The 12,039-nt window shown below is 29.9% G+C and overlaps 1 long non-coding RNA gene across 1 annotated transcript; it reads right to left on the bottom strand.

The window, feature by feature from the left end:
• Window positions 1-4,844: 4,844 nt before the first annotated feature.
• LOC133803616 (uncharacterized) lies at window positions 4,845-5,679 on the bottom strand. Its single transcript, XR_009878071.1, has 2 exons — window positions 5,336-5,679; window positions 4,845-5,060 (listed from the first exon to the last, which is right to left on the bottom strand). It is a non-coding gene; the product is annotated as an uncharacterized LOC133803616 (long non-coding RNA).
• Window positions 5,680-12,039: the final 6,360 nt, after the last annotated feature.

Here is a 12,039-nt window from a genome sequence, read left to right on the forward strand (position 1 = left end):
CACTGACTCATTAGTCAGTATTGGCAAAGGTGTCAGTATAAACTGTGAAGCTGTGACTCATTAGTCAAGTTCGGTAGAGGTACTGGGCACTGGTCACACAGTGCTGACTCATAAGTCAGGAACGTCCTTAGCGTGTTCAACGGAAGCCAATAAAGATTAGATCTAATCGACATCTGCATTAAATGACTCAGAAGAGCGTTAATGCCAGACCGACCTTAAGTTCGATGAAAACTAAAAGCGCTTGTGTGACTTACCCATCAGTCACTCATCTGTTAAGTTAGAGACTTACCCATCAGTCTCTCATTTGTTTAGTTAGAGACTTACCCATCAGTCTCTCATGTGTTAAGCTAGTGACTTACCCGTCAGTCACTCATCTGTTAAGTTAGAGACTTACCCATCAGTCTCTCATTTGTTAAGCTCTGTCTTGGTTATTGTAAACACAAAATGATATTCACTCATCTGTTCAGAGCTATAAGTTCTTTATGATTGTTATGATCATCATTTGATATTATATGTTTGCTATATTGTGTTTTCTTGCTGGGCTTTGGCTCATGGGTGCTATGTGGTGCAGGTAAAGGGAAAGAAAAGCTCACCCAGCCTTGAGTGGAGAGCTTAGGTGGTGTTGTGTACATATGCGGCCACTTGACAACCACGGCCAAGGAGTTCTTAGAGGAACTAGGGGGTTTACCCTATTTTTGCCGCTTAGGTCGACGGGTTTGTAAATTTGAAACAGTAATGACCATTTTTAGTTTTAAATAGCTTGTAAATGTTTTTATGGGCCCATGAACAATTTTTGTTCTAAATAAAATATATCATTTCCTTTTGATTGGTTTTCCACCTTAGCCTGTTAATAACACTTAGAAGCACGTTTTTTAACCAAAGGACTCGGGTAGCGAGTTAAATTTTCGGTTCACCATTCACCGTAACTGTTCTGCGGTAACCAGGGCATTACATGTATGTTTTAGCCTATTTTTATTCAGATTTTTGTGTAACTAGTTTTATTAGCTTTTATGAAGAAAAAAAAACTAAGATTATGGGTTCAGTACTTACCTTGAATTTGAGGTATCCAACTGTTGGGATTAGCGTCCTTTAAAACATATGTGTTGAACAATGTTTTATGAAATAAATAATTGAAATGAATTTTTGCATATATTGATTGTTTATTATTATTGTTAGAATAATATTATATGAATATCAGAAAATTCTCAAATTCTTTATTGTGACTACAATTTTGTTTTGGTACGAGAGGAATAAGGATGTAGGGAACAAATTTAAATAGTTCGCAGTAAAACAAAGTTGTATGGAATCTCTGGATCAAATACTGTAAGTAAAGTTCTGTAGTATTATGAATACATGAAATCTAGATCCGGACTATAGATGTAGTAGGACATCTTAGTGGATGTACTTTGTATAAAGTGGTTATACATGAGCGAGACCTGAGATGTTATTAACACTTAATAATACCGTTTATTTTATAAGTATTAATTAAGCATATCAATTAGATGATTATATACAAAGTGATCTTAATCATGAAGTTATTATGAACTCCTGCTTATGTTATATGAAATCTTTGATTCACTCGTTATGATTTGTCAAAATGATCAGGCTGAAAACTTTTGTTTTGAGAACTCATTGATGTAAATGGTTGGGAACATATATGGAATCTGTACCTTTCTAAGAGGAATTGAATAATGATTCTCTTAAGGGTTAACTTTTGGAACTGAAAGGTTATTGAGCTCAAATTCATAAATTAGTTTATGAATAAACCTTCACTAGTAAAGTTAATGGTACTTAAGGAAACAATATGTAATTAAAGATATTAAACAGTAATTAATTCTTACTTTAATTATGAACCATTAATAGATCTAGGATTGAATTTTATGTAATGATTAAATCGATGGACACATTTTATACTTAAAAGTACTCAATAAATAAATGTATGTAATTATAAAAGTGCAGTTTCATATTTTCAGTGGAATAATATTGATATTAATAAATTATTGTTATTATATTAAAGAGTTTTAATTAATAATCGAATTTTATCAGAGCTTGAAATTATAGGTTCATAGGTCTCTGAGATGACTCTATCAACACTATTCAAGGTAAGTGTTGAAATTAGGAAAAATCAGGGAAATTGTATATTTGAAAGAAATTTGCTCTTTAGGGTCAAATATGTAACTAAGATAAATTAATTAATTAATATATTAGTTTTCAAAATTAATAAATTAATTTATATAATTTTCGAAAATAATTTTTTAAATAAAATAGAAAATTTTGAAAATAACATTAAAATAATAAATATAATTAATTTTAAATTAATTATTTTTATTTATTTAAATAATGTGAAAATATATTTCTGATAATTCAAATTGGATTTGAATTTGAAAATATATTTATTATTTAATTAATCTGATAAGATAAGTTATCATGTTTGGATATTTTTTAATGAATAATTATTAAATAATAATTAAATAAAAGTTGTTGGAACACATCCCTGAAATCAGGGATGTGTTACATGCCAATTATAGTAGTTGACGTGTAACAGAGATCCGAGAATGGATCTTAATATATCTTTTATTTATTTTATTAATTTAATAATAGGTTTACAATTTGAATTTTGAATTTAATTAGTTCTTTTATAAATGTATAAGATAGAAATTGTTTCAAGATACACTTAAGAGAGAGAATATTCTAGAGAGAATTCTAAGCTTTTCACAGAGAGAGAAAAATATATCGTAATATTTTCCTATCCTTGAAAACTGTCTCAGGCCTAATATTCCAATATCTCATGAGTTGAGAACATCTTGTGAATCGAAAAATTTCACAACATTACTCTACGTGCTCACACACGTCTTAAGGTGTAGATATACATCTTGGAAGATCTTGATCTGAGTATTCACATGGTTGATTTGGATTGGATGTTTGTTGGAGTAATAAAAGATAGCGAGGATTCTTGATTGTTCTACAACTGGTAAACCATCATCTTTTTCTTTCTCTTTGATTAATGTTTTGCATATTAATGGATCCGATTATTTAAATAATTTTTTTAAAAAATCTTTGGGTCCACCACCTCGTGCTTTTCGCTGCGCATATGGTAAACCAGTTACTAACAACAACAACATTGGTTCGCATTTAAGTTTTAGCTTCTATTGAAGCTTCTGTGAATATTTTGAGGGCTTTGTTTCCATTATTCCATATCCAATTTTGAACCATGCTTTGTAGTCCTTCTACCATTGTAGTTATTGGAATTGCCCATATTGCTTTGTTTTCTAAGTTTACAGTCTCATCAACGTTTGAGGTCATCATATTGTATCTTCTTTGGGGTGTGTACGATATTGCCCAAATTGGATACCTAATAGTTTTGGGATTTGTTCATATTTACCCGTTTTTAGAGATCATTAACTAAATATACCCAGCAACAATATTTAGTTAATTTATACCCAGTTTTTAGAGATCATTTACTTGAGTTGCCGGAGTGAGGGCTATGTCGTGACTGAAATTAATGGTGCCAAAAGTGCAGTGGTGAGAGAAGCAATTGTTGGTGGTGAAATTGGACTGATGAGATATTTACGAAGTTGCCGGAGTATCGACAGAACACGGAGAAGCTCAAAGATCATTTGCGTCATGGGGAAGAAGAAGATGAGTGAGGGTTGTGCGTGACTGTGTGTTTCAGTATGTGTGAGTGGGAGAAATGGCATAATGGGAAGAGTGATTAAAAAATTGGGCATAAATGAAAGAATTTTAAAAACTGGTTAAAAATTAAAGATGTCCTCTAACAATGGGTACTCCGTCTAATTTTTACAATAGTTTTCAAGTAAGGTCTTATTCTTATGTCAAGTTTGTCCAATTACTTCACAAAATACTCACACTCTTGTCCAGTGTAAGCTTTTGCTGCAACTATGAATGATTTTTTAAGCTATTCTCCATGGCCTTCAAATTGTGATCTTAGATTGTTTAGCAAGTGGAACATGCATGCTCCGTGAAGTACATTTGGGTAGACTTTTTGCACTGTGTTTACAATATTTTTGCGTATCTCAGATATTATTATTAAATCTGGTTACACAAGACAAAAAATTGCAGCGATAAGTTAAGTGAGTAATGTTGCAACTAATTTCTTTTCATTTATTTTTTAAATTGCAATTGGTTACAATTTATTAGTGTAACTCGATTTAGAATTTTCTCATAATCAGTTTTAATACATAACATATTTTTATCCTTATGATGTATTGCTAAAGTATAAATTCCATTAAACTTTCAAATGTGGAATTGCTAGGAAGCAACAAACCAACATGTGTATAGTCAACATAATCATTCAAATTTGTCCACACTCTTCCACGATGAACCATCATTGTACCTAACATTTTTACCTTAAAGAAATGATAAAATAAGGAGAGAAAAAAAAGCACAAATCATTTTATGCGTTATAGTGTTTACTAATTTAATTTATATATATGATGTCTTTTGAAGTGTTCTATTATTATTTTTGTGTATTAACAACAAATATCACAACAAGTAATTTCATAAACAACCAGATTTTTAAAGTTGTAATTGGTTACAAATTGGGTGCACATGGGTTGGATTGGCTGGGTTGAAGACATTTTAATGAGTCAACCCAACTACATCGGCCTAAAGAAATCATAATTCATTCAAGATGATTTTATTCTATAACCCAACCCTACTATCTATTGCATTGTTCGGGTTGGGTTGAGTTGGTTTGGTTGGGTTGAACTAATTTGTAAACTTCAAAATTTTAAAATTCATGTCAAATTTAATTTTAAAAATCAATAAATTATATTCTCCAACCTAATAAAGAAGTTCGAAAAAAAAACCATAAAAAGATAAACACATGCCAACAAAATAATCATATCTTAATACTTAACCGCTCAAAATTAATGGCTTATAAAACTGTAAACAAAACAAGTCTTGAAATATTACAGTCATCCAAACATATAGTTCTTCAAGATATTATAGTCATCCATTCCAATCACTTATTTAATATTGAATAAACACAATCATTTGTTTGGAATCTTCTCCTCTGCTCCTTGCCTTAGTTGGATTGTCTACAATTCAATAAATAAAAATTACACAATTTAGTGAAAACAAATAAATATAAAAGAATTACATTATTAACAAATCAAAATCAACTAATAACTAAGTATAGTTAGACATAGAACTTTACAAATAAGAATAAAAAGAACAAACAAAATAAACTAAAAACTCAAGCACTCTTAGATTAACAAGCTCGTGTTAGAATAAGGTAAGAAGCTATACAAAACTTATAACAGAATCATCAACAAGAAAATTTCAATGCTAGCAACAAGAGATATGGCTATACTTGATTTCCTGGTGTGTTACTAATTAACTCCCTCATTTTTTCCACAACATGAATAGAGCAAGCTCTCAGTTCAACTTCCTCCACTGTCTGGACCTATTTCACTATCAGCCTCAATTTTGTTAGCAAGGATTGAACCATATTTGAGCACACCAATCTACACCAATCTGTCCTATAACACCTGGCACAATATAATTCACTATTATAGTGATATAGCCAATGTCATTGAATTCTCCATATCCTTGACCCTGGAATGCACCCATAAATCTGCAGCAAATATCTGGGCTCTTTTAGACAAAAATCACTCAAGAATTGAAAATATTAGAAAAATTACTAAAACAATCAATAGATTTTGAAATTCTGTTTTTTATGATTACCAACTTAATTATTCAAATTAAATAATTAATTGTTGAACTGTTACAGAAATGTTTAAACAGACACAAAGACTGTTTGAACAGAAACCAGATATGTTTAAACAGTTTGTGACCAGAAGATAAAAAACGAACATAAAGTAAAGAACACACGAATTTTTACGTGGTATCAGTAATCTTTGCAGATTGCTACTAGTCCACGAGGCCACGCCCAGAGAATGAAATTTATTAGAAGAATATCTAAACGATTACAAAACCAAATTGACTTATACAAATAAAGACTCCCTCTTGAATTTGTCGCAACTGTTGTAATCTAAACTCCTAATCAAATTTCTGAAGTGCTAAGATCTTGAACTCCCTTCAAATCATAACACTTGCACTTTTCCTCCCGAAAAGTGACTCACGAACAAGACTTCTCTCGAAGCTTGATGACCAATGTCCAAGTGTGTTCAACTTGCACAATTAACACAAAGAAAACAATACAGAAGTACACTGTAATAAACCACTAAGAACTTGCTGGACTCAAGTTCTTCACATAATAAAAAGTCTCTCTAAAACTTGAAAAATATTTGGAAAATAATACACCAAGAGAGATGATCAAAAACCAACGACCTAAGGATGATTATATACTTTTTAGAATCCCTTTAGGTCGTGGAAAACAAATCAGAAACCAATCAGCCAATAAATGAAAAATCTTTCAAAACAGGAAAGTCAGAATCTGTTCAAACAGAGTGGCAATCCGTTCAAACAGATTCATTGAATCTGGACAGTTTTTTAAACCCAGTTTCCCTAAATAAATAAGGAAACAATACATTATCTCTGCAAGCTGAACACGATTTCTGGACAAATATATCAGATCAAAAAATAAAATAAATACCAATAATTTCCAATTCAAGAAAAGATATTCTTTTATAGAAAATTATATATTTATTTTATTAACATATATATAATAATCTGATTATAAAAAGACACATTTCAACAAAACAGGAAACTACCCATTTTCGAAATTTACCACTCAATATTACAAAACAGAAAACTACCCATTTTCAAAATACTCCTTTAATTAATTTTGTCAATATTGTCAAATATGCCAATAAAACATATTTAATAATCAAGAACAACTTATTAATTGAAAATAACAACTTACAGTACATGAAAAATCAATCAAATATAATATTATTAATAACCCAAAATCAGTATACGAAAAAACATAACAACGTGCAATGTATGATTAATAAACCAAAATCTTTGCTCAAAGAAATAACATTGTGCAATATAATATTGAAAGTGAATGTAGTCTTTAGGTCCCTACATAATCTTTGCTTAAAGAAATATACACCAAACACAGTATATGTATCATTGCTTGTCTCAGAGCCTAAAAAAGTATACACCAAAACCAAACAAGCACAGAAATAATATAGAATAACACATATGCAGAATCAAACATTGATTCAAAAAATAAATTATAGAGCAGAGTTCAGATAAAATATTTAGAAAAAAAAATCGATCAAATATTAGAATAAAATAGTGAAAAAAATACATTTCTCCCAATCAAGAAAAATAATAATTGCTTCCCTTTGAAAGCTCCAATACTTGTTTTAAATCTGATTTCAAAAATAAAAATAACATAAACAATTTTAATAGAACACAAAAATAACATAACAATAAATAACAATTATAGACATAAAAATCAAACCAAAAATATGGAGGAGGAAGGAGATTGATCTGTTGGTGCAGCTGTGGTGAAGAAAGAAGATAGCTATGTGGTGGTGGTGCCGTGGGAACGAAGAAGACTGTTGTGGTGGTGGTGTCGTATTGTGTGCGACTGAGAAGAGTGTGACGACATGAATGAGATGTGGGGAAGATAGCTGGTTGTGGCTGATGGTGGTGGACGGTGGACAGTGAGTGACAGAGTGAGAGTTGAGCTTGTGAGACAGAGAGTGTAGTGAGGAGTGTGAAACGTTGGCAAACAAAATTTAGGGTTAGAACTTAGGAGGATAAGGGTCTGATTGGTATCCTATTGGGATCCAATTTTATGTTTTTAAATACTTAAAATTAGTGGGACCCATTATAATTAGTGATTGGTAGTTTGTTTTTTAAAATCAAATTCAAATCCGTATCCAAAATTTGTTAAGGAAAATTGAAAACGAGAAAAGCTCGTTTTCTCAGTTTTGTAAAATTATTTTCCAAAATTCCACATATTCAATTTCTGTTATATTTTCAAAATTAATACCAATCACAGATTCAGTTTTTTAAAACTCAAAAACAGTTTACTGACATTGAACCAATCACATTTTCATAAACATATTTTTAGTCACTAAATTCAGATTTTCATTTCAGAATCCCACTTTTCAAAAATACAATTTTCTAATCACGAACTAATCATACCCTCAGCTTTTATATTTAGGGTTTTTAGTGTGTATAAAAAAATTAAAATATATGTATAATTATTAATAGATACTTGGGTATATTGGGTTGGTTGGGTTAATATTTGTTAGGACTGTTTCTGAACCGTGGACTATCGGCATGATTATTTTGTCACCGAATGGGCTTCAGTCTAGTAACACTTGGCCCATTCGGCCCATTTTCGGTGTGGGTTGGATTGGGTAGTCAGCTCGCTAGCATTTTTGGGCAGGCATTCAAATTTGTCCACACTCTTCCATGATGAACCATCAGTGTACCTAACATTTTTACCTTAAAGAAACGATAAAATAAGGAGAAACAAAGCACAAATCATATTATGTGTTATAGTGTTTACTGATTTAATTTATATATATATATATATGATGTTTTTTTAAGTGTTCTATTATTTTTTTTTTTTTTGTATTAACAACAAATACCACAACAAATAATTTCATAAACAACCAGATTTTTAAAGTTGTAATTGGTTACAATAGAATCCAATATTTCACAAGCAATTGTGTTTCTTATAGTGTAACTAGATTTTAACTTTTTTTTTGCAGCAAATTTTATAGACAAGCATATTCTTATAGTTGTAACTGGTTACAACAAAATTCAATATTTCATAAGCAATTCAGTTTCTAATGTAATCAATTTTTAACTTTTTCTTTTTCTTTTTGCAGTTAACTTACAGCAACAAAGTTTATAAACAACCCGATTTTTTCAGTTGTAACTGGTTACAACAGAATCTAATATTTCACAAGGAATTTAGTTTCTAATAGAGTAATTAGTTTTTAACTATATATTTTTTTTAAATACTATTTTGGACCATGTGTTTTGCAAAAGTTACCAATTGAACCATTTGTTTTGTTAAATGGCAATTCGAACCCTGTGTTTTACAAAATAGATTAAAATAGTACATTATACCCAATTTTTGTCAAAAAAAAATAAAATACAATCTTTCATTTTTAGCTACTCGACCACTTTCCTTGCTTCTCTAAACCTATCTCATTATTAACGACCTGAGAATTAATCTTATAAATGAATTTTTTTTTTTTACCAAAATTAGATATAAGATACTCTTTTGTTCCATTTTGCAAAATGCAGAGTCTGAATTGTCATTTAATAAAACACAAAGGCTGATCAGTAACTTTTGCAAAATACATGATCCAAAATAATATTTATTATTATTTTTTTTTTTTTGCAACAAACTTATTACAACAAATTTTATAAACAAACAGAGTTACAAAGAAATCCAATATTTCATAAGCAATTCAGATTCTAATAGTGTAACTAGATTTTAACTTTTCTTTTTTTCTTTTTGCAGCAAACTTACAGCCACAAAGTTTATAAACAATTATATTTTTATTATTATAACTGATTATAACAAAATTCAATATTTCACAATAAATTCAGTTTCTAATAGTGTATCCAGTCAATAAATAACAGAAGACTGAAGCCCTATTATTTAAGCCCGAGGGCTATTTATGTAATCCGGCTATATGCAATAATATATGTGTGTATATATTACAAATACGGAGAGAGAGTTTTGTTTTAGGAGTACTGATTGGGGAAAGTGTTTTGAGAGAGGTATTGAGTCTTGGATAGATCAGAATCAGATAATAAAAGAAGTGTGTGGGTGGGTATATGTATGACATTTGCTATTAAATGTGTGTAATGTTGACAAAGACAAGTACAATAGAAAATAAAAAAGTAAATTTGTGTGTACATATCTATTGCATCGATGGCAAAATCCTTTAAAATTTGAAGAAATGTTTCTAAAATGAACGTGCGAGTAGCTGGAGCCTAGAGATTCTACAGGAAGGGAAGAAGAAGAAGAAGGGTCCGCCTGCAGCTGCCAACAAAGCAGAGAAAATGTAGAATAGCTCAGGCATAGGGTCGATGATATATGAGATTAGGCTTAGAGAAGAAGAAAGATAAAGTGCAGTTTTCATACACCAGCAGAGATAATATACGGTCAATCTTACCTGATTTTTATTGGTTAGAAAAACAGCCCCATGGATGGGGACTAAAGTTGTAACTCCCCCATCAATTTTTTTCTATATTTATGTATACAATTTTATGGTAGGGTTTATATTTTTTAGACTCTGTGTTTTGTCTCATTATCTGTTTGGACCTTGTGTTTTGATAAAGTATTTTTTGGACCCTATATTTTGTAAAATGGTTAAAATAGAACCCTAAACCTGATTTTGATCAATATTTTTTCAACTAAAATCACAAATAATTTATCAAACTAACAATCCAGAACAAAAATAAAATCATTCTGCTTAAAAATTGTGTTGTTATATTCAATTTTTTCTTCATCAAAATTGAGTTTAGGGTTCTATTTTAACAATTTTATAAAACATAAAGTCCAAAAAATAATTTGTCAAAACACAGGGTCCACATAAGTAATGAGACAAAACACATGGTCCAAAATGGTATAAACCCTTTATCTTATCATGGTGCGGGCTGGGGGTGTTAATCTAATCCGATCCAACATTTTTGTTTCTAACCAATCCAATCAAATCTGATTTGGCTTCAAAATTCAATCCAATTTGATCCAATTATAATTTGATTGTAATTGGAATAGATCAATTTTTTTAATCATGTTTTTTTATCTCTTAACTTAAATGTTAATATTAAAAAGATTAACAAGTAAAAAAGTATAAAAAAATCGTACAAAAACTAACGATATTTAGTAATAATGTCACATTAAGACCTTAAAATTATCACATTAAGTCATTAGCATGATGGATTTACAAGTGAAATATTATGTTTACACCACAACTATTAAAATTTAAAACTAATAAGTCTCAAATTAATAACTAAAGTACTAATATAGCATGAAAATAAGAACAATAATGTCTTCAAAGTACTAACATAGTATCAAAACAACAACAATAATAACATCTACTAAATGACAACCAATATAAACTAACATAATTAAATATATTTATATTTACTATAATATATATTTTTTAATTAATGTTGGATTGGATCAGTTCCTAATTGGATTTTCAGAGTGTCATCCAACAACTGATCCAATCCAGTCCAGTCTAATTGTAATTGAATATACAATTTTTTGTAATTGGATTAGTTCGGGGTAATTTGATTGATTTAGATCTTGAGCACCCCTAGTGTAGGCCAACGAAACACCCAACTATGGTGCAGGCGTTTCCCGTGTGACTGTTTTTATAAAAATGCTATTGGTTGAAATTGTAAGATGCACATTTTAATAGTTATGAACGAGTGTATACTAATTTTTTTTCTCATGCTATCCTCACCCTTTTTTTCTTTTCTCTCCCAAGTTTCTTCATCGCTTTACAAAGAAATTCTTGTTTTTGATGAAAACAATTCAAATTATTTTATTTCTACTCTTCCAACAATTCATATTTGTGTTATATTAAATATTTATCTAGATGCATAACAATCTTAATGCAGAATAAACAGATTGTTATAAAATTTAAATGATCGAATATATGTACCTCCAGCCATTGCTATTGATAATCTCGATCTACAACTCTAGATCTAAAAAAGAAAAGAAGAGAAATTAGAACTAGTACTCGGGCTTCCAAGCTCTCATTAACTCTTTTAGATGGAGTTACTGAAAGACAGAATAATGAGAGTAGTGAGCTTGAGGACCGGTATTCTATATTTATAGAGTGAAACATTCCATCAAAGCCTCTACCACAGATTGAGATATTCTCTCAATCAGTTGGGATATGAAAAATTAGGTAACAAATAATGTTGACTATTAATTAGAATATTTGTCAATAAATAAAATATTGACTTTGATATATTAAATCAATTAGTTGTAACAAATTAATTTTATATACCATATAAATAAATATTCTAACATCTCACACTTGGTCAGCATTTAAATTAATGTATTACTTAAGTCTGACGATTATCCCTGTTATATAATAAACACAT

Source organism: Humulus lupulus, chromosome X, assembly GCF_963169125.1.
Source record: "Humulus lupulus chromosome X, drHumLupu1.1, whole genome shotgun sequence".
NCBI classification, from domain to species: domain Eukaryota; kingdom Viridiplantae; phylum Streptophyta; class Magnoliopsida; order Rosales; family Cannabaceae; genus Humulus; species Humulus lupulus.